Source organism: Mobula birostris, chromosome 2 (assembly GCF_030028105.1).
Source record: "Mobula birostris isolate sMobBir1 chromosome 2, sMobBir1.hap1, whole genome shotgun sequence".
Taxonomy (NCBI): domain Eukaryota; kingdom Metazoa; phylum Chordata; class Chondrichthyes; order Myliobatiformes; family Myliobatidae; genus Mobula; species Mobula birostris.
The window spans coordinates 75,158,810-75,175,434 of record NC_092371.1 but is presented as its reverse complement, the minus strand read 5'-3'; the positions used below and the strand labels follow the sequence as shown (position 1 = coordinate 75,175,434).

Genomic DNA, 16,625 nt, shown 5'->3' with positions numbered 1-16,625 from the left:
ATAAAATTCCAAATGTTATCCATATGCGAAGAAGCAGCAGGTTTATTTAGTGATACCGCCCCAAGCACACAACCCTAATTAACCATAACCTAATCACAGGGCAATTTACAATGACCAATTAACTTACCCAGTACATCTTTGGACTATGGAATGAAACCGGAGAATCCAGAGAAAACACACACATTCTACAGGAAGGATGTACAGAGACTCCTCATAGAACTCTGCCAGAATTGAACTCTAAACTCTGGAACACCCTGAGTTGTAACAGTTTTGCACTAACCACTACACACCATTGCACCCACATTTGCTTGCATGTTAAAATATTCAAAGTTTCAGTGATTTCACTCAAATTTTCAAGACTGTTGGAATTTCATTTCTATCCTCCTCATAACCTATTGGTGGTTGTCAATTAACTAGGACCCAAGCCCCAATAGTCACCACCTGCCACCAAGGCCCATTTATTCCTGACAACCAAATTATAACCATATTATCCCAATCCCACATGGACTTTAACCTATTTAATAGAACTTGAGTATAGATCTGCCAAAAATCCAAGTATACCACTGATTCTTTTTCGTGTATTCTAGCTATTGGATCCACAAAAAAAACTCCAGTAGGTTAGTCAAACACTGCTTCCCTTTGATAACTCCAATCAGACTACCTGTAATCCAATTGATATTTTCTAACAGTAAACAAATCAACGTACAGGATTCTGAATTTGGATTATAAGAATTTTTTTTCTTTAAATCATTATTCCCAGAGTTTAATTAAAATTAATCGGCAAAAGATTGTAACTTGGTTATTTCTCATCTTTGTTTTCAAAGTGACTCAATATTCACCGAGTACATCATTAACACACATTTAACTTAGAATAACCACTATAACACATTTTTACCATTCCATCCATCATAGATTAGCTATGTTCTTCCTGTACAAGTGTTTCAACATTTGCAGTAAAGCAACTGCAGTGGCCCTCTATGCTTAATAAGAGACTGACATGGGTGTTGCTTATAAATGCTGGAGGAGCTCAGGTCAGGCAGTATCAATGGAGAAGACCGAGACCCTTTATCAGGACTGATGAAGGGTCTCGGCCCAAAACCTCAACTATTTATTCTTCTCCATAGATGCTGTCTAACCTGTTGAGTTCCTTCTGCATTTTGTGTGTTGCTCTGGATTTCCAGCACCTACAGAACCTCTTGTGTTTCTGACATTTATAACCCTGCAGTCCAAAAAATTAACACTTTGAGTCTGGAATGACTTAGAAAACTATGGCCAACAGATCTCTAATTTTCACACCTAGAATTTTTAAGATGTCTACCTTGATCATTTTCTCACACAAAACGCTGGAGGAACTCAGCAAGCTAAGCAGAATCCATGGAAGGGAGTAAACAGTTGACATTTTGGACCATGACGCTTCATCAGGACTGGTGACATTTCTGCCATAACAGTGACCCACACAACATTGTATCTTGCAATTTTTAACTAGATTGAAGGTTATGGTAAGGCCTAATGTATCCAGATTCTTTCCTCATCCAACCAAATCTCATGTTCCCAGAAACAAGGGACTAAAGGTGCTCATATTGACCAGGTGAATAGACAACAATCTGGACACCAAAACCTTGTTGATCATTATGAAGGGACATGAAAGAAATCTATATAGCTAAATACTTACTGTATATAACAGACAATCTGCTTCCTTTCATTATAGTTCAATGGTATATCATGTTCCAATGGAATAAACAAATTGCTATCAATCCAGACAAAGGAGAATTGCCCTACCTAAAATGTAGCAATGGGATCCCCCTAGAATTTAGGCTATTGCCCTCATTGACTCAAGATAAATACACTAACATTAACCACATAAGCACAAGCAGAGAAAAAGCCCGGCAACTGAGCCACCCCGTCTATTAAATACAACTTCCGGTCACGCATTTGTTTTGGAAAAAAGAACAAGAAAGTGCTAAATATTTGTCAAATAATTTGAACAGTTAATGTGTGTCCCAAAATATAAAAGCACAATTCAATAAAAGCTCTCTGTTAGCATACTTGTGCTGCTCTTGGCTAAATAAAATATAATTTTGCAGGATGCTCAACATCGAAAACATTTCACCACCAGAAATAAGGCACTGCAACGAAAATGGAGCCTCGGCCAACTGTATGCAGAAATTGTGCCTTTAATAAAATATTAAACAATTCATTATTGCTTCTGCTCATAAAGCTCTATGTAAAAGGCATTAAATAAATCCTTGTCCAACTGTCACTTAAAGTGCAACGTGCAATTTAGATGAAACAAGCCTTTGCTGAAACTGATTACTTCAGTCTGAAAACAAGCATTACAGAATTAATGCTGACATATTTAGGTCATGTCATATATTCAAAGGTCCAGATGGTACTCAAATTTAATCCTGATTCTGAACTATGTTTATTATCACTAGCATATGCTGTGAAATTTATTGTTTTTCAGCAGCAGTATACATAAAATACACTATAAATTATATTATATATAAATAAAAGCAGTGGATTCTGGTTAATTTGCCCATCGGTTAATCAGGACAGCTGCTTATTTGGGACAACTCTTAAAGAACAAAAACAAATCAAGAAAATAGCTGGAATTCCCTTTGTTTACTGGGGACACTATGCCACTTATTTGGGACAGAACACTGTTGCAAAACAGTTTCTAACTAGCAGCAGTCGCCTGTACTCATGTGGCCGTTAGACACTACACCATACTTAGAGGGTACTGTTTTAAAATAGTGACAGTTATGTGTGCCTGCATTCAAAAAGCAGTGATTTTTGTCACTGATAGTTAGTTAGTGAGAAATAAGCACCGAGGCAATTCGGAACTGCTTTGCTCACCACAGTTTCAAGGATTCAGGCTTGGAGATGCCAGAAATGGCCGGGAGTGAAAATGAAACTATTTCATGACTTCAACAAGCTAGGATTTACAAAGAGTTTGAATTTAATTCATGTACAGTCAATCAAAAGAATACACCTGTGTACACTGTGGTTCTTCAGGCTCCAGAACGTTTCATGAGAAATAAATAAAAATGCAAGTGATTTCCAAAAAAAAAAAAAGCATTTTCTTACGCATTTCAACTCTTGGGTCACTCATCTGTGTTGGTAAGTTAGCATTCCTGGTTAAGCTGCCAGGAGAATAAATGAAGGCATACACTTCTCATCGAGAGACTTAATTAGTCACAGTGAGGCAGCTAGACTAATTAAATTCAAATTATTAAAGCAATTTGAAGTAAATCAACAGCAGGAACCAGGAAACTATTGGATTGGTGTTAACAAAGCATTTTGCTAACAAGCATGCTTAATTTAGGATTGGAAGTAAACACTGGCCTTACTAGTGTTATCACATCTTGTGGAAAACAATTATTTTGAAAACAAATAGCCACTTCTATAAAATACAAAGATTTCAACAAATACTCACATCATGGAACATACAACAGTGATGAAGGGTATCCTCCAAAGATCTTGCCTGGCATACTGAGTTCCTCCAACATGATACCACACTACAGCACAACAATAAGCCCTTAACCCATAATGTCAAGATCAGAATCAGGTTTAATATCACCGGCAAATGTCATGAAATGTGTTATCTTTGCGGCAGCAGTACAATGCAATACATAATAATAGTAAGTTTTTTTAATTAGTGCAAACAGAAATTTAAAAAAGTGAGGTAGTGAGTCAATGTCCATTCAGAAATCAGATGTCAGAGAGGAAGCAACAGTTTCTGAATTGTTGTGTGCCTTCAGGCTTCTGTACCTCCTTCCTGATGGTAGCAATGAGAAGAGGGCATGTCCTGGGTAACGGGGGTCTTTAATGATGGATGCCACCTTTTTGAGGGATTGCTCCTTGAAGATGTCCTGGATACAATGGAGGCTGGTGCCGTGATGGAGCTGACTAAGCTCTCAACACTCTGCAGCATATTTTGATCCTGCACAGTAGCTCCCACCGCCCATAACAGACGGTGATGCAGCCAGTTAGAATGCTCTCCATGGTACAACCATTGAAATTTACACGCGTCTTTGGTGACATACCAAATCTCCTCAAACTCCTAATGAAATGTAGCTGCTGCCGTGCCTTGTAGCTGCATCGATATGTTGGGCCCCTGGTTAGATCCTTAGAGATACTGACACTAGGGAACTTGAAATTGCTTGTCCTTTCCACTTCTGATCTGTCTATGAATTGCTGTGTATTCCCTCATCTTACCCTTTCTGAAGTTCACAATCAGTTCTTTGCTTTTACTGATGTTGAGTGCATTGTTATTGCTACACCACCACTCAACTAGCTGATATAGCTCGCTCTTGTATGCTTTTTCATCATCATCTGAAATTCTGCCAACAATAGTCGTGTCGTCAGCAAGTTTCTAGATGGCATTTGAGCTGTACCGAGCCACACTCTTATGGGTGTCGAGAGAGTAGAACAGCGAACTAAACTCATATTCCTGAGGTGCCCAGTGTTGATTGTCAGCAAGACTGAGAGGTTATTTCTGATCTACACAGATTGTGGCTAACAGTTAAGTAGTAGAGGATCCAGTTGTCAAGGGAGATACAGAGGCCCAGGTTCTTGAGCTTTTTGATCAGATTAAGAATGATTGTGTTAAATACTGAGCTGTAGTCAATAAACAGCATCCTGCCATAGGTATTTGTATTGTCCAGGTGACCCAAAGCTTTGTGAAGAGCCAATCAGATTGCCATTGACCTATTGTGGTTATAGGCAAACTGCAGTGGTCTAGGTCCTTGCTGAGATAGAGTTAAACATAGTCATGACCAACCTCAATGCACTTCATCACTGTAGAGGTGAGTGCTACTGAACAATAGTCGTTAAGGCCGTTCTCCCTGCTCTTCTTGGGCACTGGTATAATTGTTGCTCTTTTGAAGCAGGTGGGAAACTCTGACTGTAGCAACAGATTGAAAATGTCTTTGAACACACCCACCAGTTGGTTGGCATAGATTTTCAGAGCCCTACCAGGTACTCCACCAGGGCCTGCCAAGTTGAGAGAGTCCATTCTCTTGAAAGTCAGCCTGATGTTGGCAACCGAGACAGATCACAGGGTTATCAGGTGCTGCAGAGATCCTCATAGCCAAGGCTTTATTCTCCTTGTCAATGCATAAATAAAAGGTCTGCACCAATTCCAAATTAACTGTCTGGGGAAACGTAAACCCCAAGGGCCAAAACTGTGTCATTTTAAGCAGTGTGGAAATGGATGCAAGGTACCCAAATTTGATGCATTTCAAAAACCTGATTGCTGAAATAAACCATGGCTCTTCTCACGAGAAGTGCAGATGGAAAGCAGAACCAGAACACATTTTCTGTAGGATTGTTCCGGTAATACAACTACTTCTGCAATCATGCATTCTTCAAAGTAAAACAACATATCCCCTTTCATATCTACCTGTAATAAACACAGCAAGCCGCTTTTTCCTGTGATTATTCACTGCGGCTATTCAAGACATCAGAAAAAAAAAGTACAAAATGTAGCAAAGTAAAATAAACTGCATTTTAACAAATGTATGATTTCAAATGAGTGTGGTGCTTACACAAGTAAACATTTGTATTAATGTCACTAAATAATCAACCTTAATCATAGAATTTTGTGGCTAGGTTATTGTACCTACTCCAGAGCTACTGGGCTAAAGGCTCGTAAGTTATAGTTCTTCAATACTCATCCAAGCTTTTTTTTAAAACTGCATAGCTAAAGTTCAAGTTCAGTTTATTGTCATACACTTAGCTACTCAGGTACAGCTTCTTTCGCTCTGCCATCAGATCTTTGAATGGATATTGAAATGTTGAACACTCCCTCACTACTTTTATATCAACACATACAAAATGCTGGAGGAACTCAGCAGGCCAGGCAGCATCTATGGAAAAAAGTACAGTCAACATATCAGGCCGAAACCCTTCAGCTGGATTTCCAGCATCTGCAGATTTTCTCTTGCTTCCGACTTCTTTTATATTGTCTGCTTTTGCAGAACTTACTTAACTATTTGATATATATATACATACATATACACACACACTTAATGGTATTCAGTTTTTTTTTCTATATTATCATGTATTCCATTGTACTGCTGCCACAAAATTAACAAATTGCATGACATATGCCAGTGATATTAAACCTGTTTCTGATTCAACTGTACACGTGTACTACCAAATGAAACAATGCTCCTCTGGACCAAGGTGCACAACATAGTACTTTATACTTTATTGTCACCAAACAATTGATACTAGACCGTACAATTATCACAGCGATATTTGATTCTGCGCTTCCCACTCCCTGTATTACATATCGATAGTAAATATTAAAAATTTAATTTAGTACGTCTCAATATAATATTACCACAAATGTATTTATTTGTTTATTGAGATACATTGCAGAATAGGACCTTCGAGCCACAGTGCCCAGCAACCTCTGATTTAACCCTTGCCGAATCAAGGGGCAATTTACAATGATCAATTAACCTAGTATGGACTCCTTTTTGATGACGTCAGAATCGAACTCCGATGCTATGAGCTGTAATAGTGTCACACCAAGCGCATTCAGGTGCCTTGCAATTTCCATACCAGATGGTGATGCAGCTGGTCAGGACACTCTTGATGTTGCTCCTGGAAAAATGGGGGGTGGGGGGTTGTGGGGCTCACGCCTCAATCTCTTCAGGAAGTGGATTGCTGTTGTGCTTTCTTGACCAAGAAGAGCGTTAAGACCTCCACCACTCAGACACTCGTACAGGGTTTTTCCACAACTACTGTCCAATCCTTATTTCCTTAAATCCAGGCTGCCTCAACAGCAACTGCTGTATCCAGGAATATACGTCTATCCTGTTAATCCCAGGCCTCTCATTACATTATATGCCTCAAAATTCCCTTCAGTCTCCCATTTGAATCAATCCTTCTTCACAACTAAAATTCTCCTGTTATGACAACATCCTCCAAAATCTCCTCTGCACCTTTTTCTTGTGCCTAAAGACAAGTAAACAGACATTTAGTCACCATAAAAGGAAAGGAGGTGGAGAGGATCTGTTGCTTTAAATTCTTTGGCATGAATGCTTCAGGTGATCTGTCCTGGGACCAGCAAGTGTCATCACAGAGAAGGTACAACTTTCTCCGATATACTTTCTTGGAAGTTTGCATAGATATTACATGTCACTGAAACCTTTGGCAAGTATCCCAACTCACAGTATCACAGCTTACTGTATCCATATTCATGGAAACACCAATGCCAAGGAAGAAAAAAAGGCTTCAGAAAGTGGTGGCTGCAGCCCAGTCCAGAGGCAAAGCCATGCACACCATTGAAGATAGTCACATGGTGCACTGTCACTAGAAAGCACATCCATCAAAGACATCTACCATCCAGGCCATACCTTCTTCTCATTACTGAAGTACAGAAACTTTAGGTCCCACACTACCAGGTTCAGGAACAGTTATTATCCTACAACCATTACGTTCCTCAACCAGAGTGGATACCTTTAATCGCGATTATTCTGAACAAAGCACAGATTCACTTTCAAGGGCTCTTTACAGCTCATGTTCTCAGTGTTTATTTTTATTTGCATAGTTTGTCTTCTTTTGTACATTGGTTATTTGTCAGTATATATAGTTTTCATAAATTATATTCTATTTCAGTTTTTCCCCAGTAAGTGTCTACTAAGGAATGAATCTCTAGGTAGTATATGATAGATATACATTCTTAGATAATAAATTTACTTTGAACTTTGAATGCACACATAACACAAGAGGTAAATGGAAGCTGATTCAATAGCAACTTTTCAGGAGTTAGCAGGATGGAAAAACCCGACAGGTAGACAGGAAAGAGCAATACCTGGACAAGAAATGATGAGTTGGATGGCCTTACGTTTATAATTCAAAAAATAACCATGACAAGGTCATGATGACAAAGACACAACAAACGATAACGCTGTACTTTGTAGATGACTGACAGATCATAAACTGTTCGGAGAGGCTTTGCTTGCAAGCTGGAGATAGACCCCTATCTACAATGCAAAACTCGCTGGACCTGCGTCTGCATTCAATCCGCTCAAGTAGTAGGGTAAATAAACGTAAGTGAAAGACTTCTTGCTCACGACACACCATCCAGGGTTAGAATTATACCGCCAATACCCTCCGGGTGAGGATACAGGCCGGGGATGGGGTTCTCAGTCTGGCACAGGGAAGGCCGCGAGGTTTGGACAGCGGCTGGGGCCTTGGGCACCTGGTCCTTTCCCTCGCCCACCCGTACCTGTACCCGTACCCGTACCCGTACCCGTACCCGTACCCTTACCCCTAGTTGCCGCTGACTCCACGGTAGGGCGGGCCGAGACCCACTAGGGCCCGCTGCCGCTAGCGGAACGCATCAGAGCCCGGACACTTACCGGCTTGCCTCAGGCGGCCACCCTGCCCGCTCTCATCCCCCAGCGACGTGCAGCGGGCAGCCGAACCCTTCCACGAAGCCACAGAAGCACCGTGAATAAATCCACACGGACGGCCCGCTCCCCGGCGCCGTCAACACAGCCTCGCCGACCCCGCACACAACCCTCTTCCCATTGGGAGTGCAACAGTAAAGCGCTTTCCCATAGGCCCGGGCCTCACCCAATCAACGTTCACCCGACACGCGATGACGTCAAGGACTTCTCCCACCTGTTGGTTTGTCCAGAATGAAGATCTCACCGATATCGTTCTGTCAGTGCTTGTTGGAATTGGTTTACTATTGTCACATGTCCCAAGATACAGTGAACAGCTTGCTCGCACAGTTTATACACATCAAATCATTATACAGTACTTTGAGACAAGACAAAAGAATTCTGAATAAGCTGAAGGCATAAGAGTTTCTGCAGATGCTGGAAATCTTGAGCAATCCACGCAAAACGCTGGAGGAACTCAGGAAGTCTGGCAGCATCTCCGGAGGGAAATACAGCACTGTGCAACTGGGTGTTGGACTCCCTCTAACCAACAGACCTCAGGTGGTCGGGATGCACAACCGCTCCCCCCTCACCATCATCCTCAACACGTGTTTCCCCCCCCCAGGGCTGTGTACTGAGCCCATTGCTGTACCCTCTGCTCACACGACTGCATGGCCAAACACCTAAATAATCACATTGTCAAGTTCTCTGATGACATGGTAGTGGTAGGGCTCACCACCAACAGCGATAAGACAGGCAAGGAGGTAGAAGAGCTTGAGATCTTGTGCTAGGCAAATAACCTCTACCTCAATGTCAACAAGACAAAAGAGGTGGGTATCAACTTCAGGAGAACCCACGCCACTCAAACCCCTCTTCACAGCAGTTTCAAACAGCTTGGGGAGCACATCTTGCACAACTTCTCATGGTCCCAGAAAACATTCTGCACAAATCAGGAAAGCTCACTGACACCTCTACTTTTTGAGGAGACTGAAGAGGGCTGGAGTCTCTACTCATGTCATTCTACAGATATGCGGCAAAGAGCATCCTAACAAGTTGCATCGCTGCTTGGTACAGAAACTGCACTGTGTCAGACAGGAAGGTTCTACAACAGGTAGTCAAAATTGCCCATCCACCATCAAGGACGTAAATTCAGAAAGGTGCTGGAAAAGGGCCAGTAACATCATGAAAGATTCAAAGTACATTTATTATCAAAGAATGTATAAATTATACAACCTTGAAATGTATTTGTTTCAGTGTAGCCACAAAGCAAGAAACCCAAAAGAACCCATTTTTAAAAAAGACCAATTCCCAATACACGAGAGAAAGATTAAAAAAAAGCACAAATCATGCAAACAATTGTAGCGGACAACTTTCCAACCTAAAGATCTCACCCACTCTGCTCATAGGCTGTCTGTCCCACTTCCATCAGGGAGGAGGCTACACAGCATCCACACCAGGATCACCAGACTCAAAAACAGTTAGCAGCAAGGCTGATCAAATCCTCCAGCTACTAACCCACCCCTCCACATCCCCTAGCACCACTAATTTACCATTTCCTGTCAGTCACCTTATGTACAAACACTCCTGTGCCTGATGTGACTTTATGGACATAGCAACCCCATCCCATAAAAACCCAGAGATACAAAAACACCAACAGAAGCTCCAAAGACCTCGTTCCTGGGAAAGGGAGGATTTTCAAAGATGGGCTATACCTGTGGACGATTTGAAAGACTGGTCCAGGATAGAGGACTCTGGCGAGCTGCTGTTGGCACAATGCCCCAGCAGGGGTGATGGGCTTTAGTAAGTAAGTAATGCCAGAGAATGGAAGAGATTAAAGTGGATCACTTTGCAATGGTGGAACCAGATGTAAAGAGTTATGGGACTGTAGAGCACAGAAACAAGCTTTACAACTCACCATGTTGATGCCAATCTACTTGCCTGCATGAATTGCATTACCCTCTCTTTTGTCATTCAAGTACAAAATACTCTTAAATGTTGTGACTGTTCCTGCCTCCACCAACTGCTTTGGCGGCTCATTCTAGATACCAACTACCCTTTGTGAGAAAAATAACCTCTCCTCAATGTTAAACAACTTCTAAGAGGACCACAACTTTGTTGTAGGGTTTGGACGCTTGCGTGCCTCAATGATCCGAAGAGCTATTTTGGTTGGAGTCAGGGCCTTGTGCTTTGACTCTTGGTAGGGTCATCCATGCCAAACAGGTCAAAGGGTGGAGGGCAGACTAAGAGTGGTCCAGTGGTCCTCCAGTTGGGGTTCATCTCTGGACTAACAACCTTGATTGGTAAAACAAAACTGCAACGGAAACAGCAATGAAGAATCCTTCTGCTAAAGACCTTCATTCCTGCCCTAAATGCTAGTGGCATAACAGGCAGTAACTAACTCAATGAAAACAAGACAAAGGAGGTGGTTATTGACTTCAAGAGAACTTGTACCACTCACACCCCTCTTTACATCAGCACTGTAAATTGTGAGCAGTTTCATGATCCTGGGAGTCCCCGTCTTGCACAACCTCTGAAGTCCCAGAACACATCCTACACAATCAAGGAAGCTCACTAACGCCTCTACTTTCTGAGGAGGCTGAAGAGAGCTGGACTTTGCACATCCATACTCATGACCCTCTACAGATGGTCAGTAGAGAACATCAGAACATGCTGCATCACTGCATGGTACAGAAACTGCACTGCAGTGGACAGGAAAGCCTTAAACATGTAGTCAAAACTGCCCAACGCATCACTAACAGCAGCCTCCCTGCCATCATGAACAAATATGCAGAAAGGTGCCAAAAAAAAGGCCAGCCGTGCCATGAAGGATCCTGCCCGACCTGTTCATGGATTATTTGTCCCACTCTCTTCAGGGAGGAGTCTACATAGTATTCACTCCTGGACCACCAGACTCAAAAACAGTTACTTTCCTCAAACAGTAAGGCTGATCAACACCTCCACCCACTAACTCACACATCCACGCCCACCACCACCATGACTTTATCATCTCCTGTCAGAGTCACTTTATGTACAGACACTCCTGTGCCTAAAAAAAATATAGGAGATTTGAAGTGCCTGTGGGAGCAAATAAGTTGTAGAGCTATTGGTAGCATAGCCGTTAGCACAGTCACTTTACAATGCTCCGGCTGTAAGAACTGGTTCAATTCCCGTTGCTGTCTGTAAAGAGTTTGTACACACTCCCCATGACCATGTGGGTTTCCTCCAGGTGCTCCTGTTTCCTCCCACACTCCAAAGACGTATAGGTTAGTGGATTAATTGGTCATATAGGTGTCTTCTGGCCAGAAGGGCCTGTTACCATGCTGTATCTCTAAAAACAAAAAAATACCTAATTAACAGTAAAAAGAGCTCTAGATAAATCAATCATCAAAGGGCTAGAGAGTTCTAATCTACACTGGCACTGGAAGTGGGGCAACATTCACAGGCTATCAGCACAATCCTCTCTGACTTGATTTAATACAAGCGACGCATTTCACTCTATGCTTCGGTGTACATGTGACCAATAAAGTTAATCTTTAAAACCAGGAGCAGGTCTCCTGGGAGCTTCTGGGCCAAATAAGCAATGAAAACTGAATTTTCAACACTTTAGTGCATTACACACTTCATGCACTCAATCAATGTAAGATTTCTTTTCCATCTGTCCTAATTGTGCCAAGCTAGTTGAGAAGCCGGCAAGTTTCCTCCAGCATTGTTTTATTCTGAACCCATTCTGGCTCATAAAAGACTCATAGTTTCAAGAAACTTTTGCAATCTTCAGATTGTCTCCAAGTGCTTTAATTCTAAGGTTTCTCAGAAACAATCATTATAATGTAGGAAACACAACAGACAATTGCTCAAGGGAGAACTTCACTGGTGTTCTGATTCATCCCAATCCCTTTCTCGGAAAAGTTTTGGCTTACTTGTGCTGGAGCCAAGTTCACAGTGCTTCAGTTTCTCCATCTTACTGAGCAAGGAGAAGTATCTACAGGTGGGGCATTGCAACCCTACCTACCCAAATAAGTCAAAAGATTGCTTTAACTAAAGGCATAATGGACAATTGAAAGTGTGGTTAGTCCCCTGCTCTATTCGTTCTACACTTATGGCTGTGTGACTAAGGCAGCTCTAATGCCATATTCAAGTTTGCTGATGATACCGCTATTGTAGGCCAAATCAAGAATGGTAACGAATCAGCATATAGGAGGGAGATTGAAAATCTGGCTGAGTGGTGCCACAACAACAACCTCTCACTCAATGTCAACAAGACCAAGGAACTGATTAGACTTTAGGAGAAAGAAACCAGAAGTCCATGCACCAGTTCTCATCAGAGGATCATTGGTAGAGAGGGTTAACAACTTTAAATTCATAGGTGTATCTCAGGGTTGTATATGGTGACATATATGTACTTTGATAATAAAATTTACTTTGAACTTTGAAATCTGTAGCAAAATGAGATGAGGAGGGGACACCTCTTTCTCCCTTATTAGGGAGAGAGAGAGCCTGTGGTATGTTGACTACTGGGAGAACGAGTACTCTTTGGGGTACTGCAAGTCTGTGTCTTTGCTGATGCTTTGCTGCACGCTTGAGTGCTCAGTGGTGGGTGCTGATGCTTTTTTTTGCTGGTGGGGAGGGGGATCATTGCTTTGCTGCTGCTAACGTGTGGGTGGGGGGAGCTGGGGGGGCTTTGAGGTTCTAACATTTAACTATCATTCATTCTTTGGGGGCACTCCTCTGTTTTTGTGGACGGTTGTGAAGAAAAAGTATTTCAGGATGTATATTGTATGCATTTCTCTGACATTAAATGTATCTTTGAAACCTTTGAATTTGATACATCGTCCTCTTTAATACTAAAAATATACTGAATGATATATGAAAGAAATTATCATTTCACAATTTTAATGAATCTGCATAAATAGAGATGATTGAATGAAGTGAAACAAACAGAAGAAACTTGAATTACTTCAGTATAAATCAAGAAGAATATACCTAGAAGGACCTTAGCATCTACAGTAGCACAATGGTTAGCACGACACTGTTACAGCTCGGGGCATCAGTGTTCAGAGTTCAATCCGAATGCCTCTGTAAGGACTTTAAACATCATCCCTGTGGAATGCATGGGTTTCCTCCCACAGTCCAAAGACGGACAGGTTGGTCAGTTAATTGGTTATTGTAAATTGTCCTGTTGAATAGCCGAGGGTTGAATTGGTGGGGTGCTGCCAACATGGCTCGAAAGAGCAGAAAGGCCTGTCCGTATCTCTAAATAGGTGCAGTATTGTGCAAAGTTCCTAGCTATTTACAATATATGCCTGAACCTTCTGCACGGTACTGTAAGGAAATAAACCTATCATGTGATTGTAAGCTACAGCATTGGCAATGATTTACATGGGTGTTCAATGCAGAAATTTTATATTAAAGTTGAATTTCTTTTCCAAATTTTGAACGAAAATAATTCTCAGCTGGAGTAAGGGCTAACATTTAGGTAATACGACTACTTTTGATGCAATGTCTAGACACCCATTCTTCCAGTCTTAGCCGTTCACATCCAACAGCCTCCTGACTGAATTCTAATTTTGATCCACTCCCACATCATCCCCCTGTTTACTGACTTACACTGCTTCTACCTAAAAATGATTATTATTCTTTTTTCAAATTACTTCTTGCATCTTCTTTACCCCTGCCATCTCCCTCAGCTTTATAACCCACCAGGATCTTTAAACTCCTGCAATTTCTTGTGGCTGTACAAACTTGCTTTTAATTGCTTTGTATCTGGCAGTTGTTCCCTCAAAGCTTTAGTTCAAAGTTATAATATTCTTTCCCAATCTTCTTGCCTCTAAATCTCCCTGATTTTCCAACACAGAATCACAGAACTGTTAAAAAAGGCTATTCCGACCAAACAGAATGGGGCAGAAAATCATTTTCTTCCCAAGTGTATATTAAATACCAATTTAAAATCCCTGATTGTTACACACTCAGTAGCCACCTTACTAGTTTCCTCTTGTGGTTACTGAGTGTGTGTTTGTAGTCTCCTTCTGCTGCTGTAGCCCATCCACTCCAAGGTTCAAAATGTTGTGCGTTAGCAGAGATGATCATCTGCACACCACTGCTGTACCATGTGCTTATTTGAGTTACTGTCTCCTTCCTGTCAGCTTGAACCACTCTGGCCGTTCTCCTCTGACCTCAATCATTAACAAGACATTTTTGCCCTCTCAACTGTTCTTTTTTTGGATCTTTTTTTGTTTTTCGTACCATTCTCTGTAAACTCTGGACACTGTTGTGTGTGAAAATCCCAGAAGATCAGCAGTTTCTGAGATACTCAAACCACCCTGCCTCGCACAATCAACCATTCCTTGGTAAAAAGTAATTTCAATCACATTTCTTCACCATTCTGTTTGTTCTGAACAACAACTGAATCTCTTGGCCATGTCTGCATACTTTTATGCATTGATTGGCTGGTTGGATACTTCATTAACAAGCAGAAATATCAGTGCACCTAATAAAGTGGCCACTTCATGGACAATACACAGATGCATGGTATGGAAGCACAGACTAGATGGGCCAAAGAGCCAATATCCATTCTGTATCCCTCCCTGATCCTATGAGAGGGGACAATCAGAGTAAATTATCGCCAGTAAATTAAAGAGAGATGGCATTTCATGATTCAAAGAATAGTTGAGAGATAAATGATTTAATCTTTTTGGGAAACTATTAGAAGTGGGAAATGCAAAGCTTCAGGAAAGCATGAGAGTGGAAGTGGTTTTGGACTGTTATACACGGATGTCAAATGTTGAATGATATTAGATTAATAGAACCTATTAGCTTCCTTCTTCAGCTCTTTACCTCTTCAACCTATCGCCTCCCAGCTTCCTACTTCATTTCTCCCCCACCCCCCACATTCCCCCTTACCTGATCTCCCCTATCACCTGTCAGCTAGTACTCCTTCCCCTCCTTCCAGCTTCTCATTCTGGCTCTGCCCCTTCCTTTCCAGTCCTGAGGAAGGGTCTCGGCCAGAAACGATGTCAGCTGTTTATTCCCCGGCATTTTGTGCGCATTCCTAAAATGTTGAATGGTCTTGTTCAAGGCAGTGAACTCCATATCTCTCCATGTTAAGTCACCCACTAGGAAGTGTTGGAAGGTGCTTCAAGACATACCAGCTCAACACTCTATAATGATGTCATTTCATTTAACTGCTGACATTTTTTTTAAATCCCCTCAATTTTTGTTTTTTTACACAGGATCATAAGCAGCAGCACATATGAATCACAGTAAACCAAACTTGTAAGTACAAATAAGAACATTACTCATGCCCCACAATAACATAGATGGACTTAATTGGAATGTGAGAGGAGATTCCATAAGACCCAACACAGAATAGTTGGTTAGGATAGGCAGCATCTGTACGACACTTTATGTACAGTAGGCAAATTTATCAATCAGGTTGATAGATGGAACAGCGAGATCTCCGCACCAGTTCTAGATATAAAGCAGTGAGGAAATAGGAGCTGTTACTAGAAATGCCTCCGAGAGGACCACAAACGTGTCGTGGTTTGGAGACTTGTATGCCCAAATGACCCGGAGGGCTACGGTGGCTGGAGTCAGGGCTTTATGCTTTGGGTCTCAGTAGGGTCACCCATGCCAAACAGGTCAAAGGGTAGAGACCAGACTAAGAGCGGTCCACCAGTCCTTCAGATCAGGGGTTCAGCTCAGAGTAACATATCTGTCTCATCACAAAATATATTTACAGAAACAGCAATGAGGAATCCTTCTATATCTGAGTGCAATGGTATTCCTGAGTCTCCACCTGGAACTTACACGATTGACAGTAATGAAAACCAAACTATTGATACAATGAAGGAAGCCCTGAACACTGCCAGAGATGGAGAGCCTTCATTGCCGCTCTAAACACCAGTGCCGGAATGAGCAACAGAGAGATTAGGACTGGGTAATGTCATCCAGAGTTGTAGCTCTCACCTACTGTGTACTCTGTCAGAAAGTGCACACACAGAGGCACCGGATGAGAAAAGGAATAAGATTGACTGTGACATCCCTCGAGACCTTGAATTATAGCTCTCATTGAGTCTGGAGAAAATTTGGTAGATCTGGGCAATGTGGTTAACCCTACATAGGGCAGCATGGAACAGTCGTGCTCAGCACAACACTTTACAGCTCCGGCAATGGGGGTCATTTCCTACTGTTGTCGTTAAGGAGTTAGTATGTTCTCCTTGTAAC

At 41.8% G+C, this 16,625-nt stretch overlaps 1 protein-coding gene across 9 annotated transcripts in view; it reads right to left on the bottom strand.

Annotated features, from left to right (window-relative positions):
- The window catches only part of ncoa6 (nuclear receptor coactivator 6), a 72,389-nt gene extending 63,832 nt beyond the window's left edge, over positions 1-8,557 (bottom strand). For 6 of the 9 annotated variants that reach the window (XM_072243235.1, XM_072243226.1, XM_072243252.1 and 3 more), the window contains exon 1: positions 8,379-8,556. The gene's annotated coding sequence lies outside the window, so the exon portion shown is untranslated. Of the gene's footprint in view, positions 1-8,378 lie in introns of all 9 variants that reach the window. The other 3 variants (XM_072243297.1, XM_072243269.1, XM_072243279.1) reach the window with 1 other exon arrangement.
- Between the last annotated feature and the right edge of the window lie 8,068 nt (positions 8,558-16,625).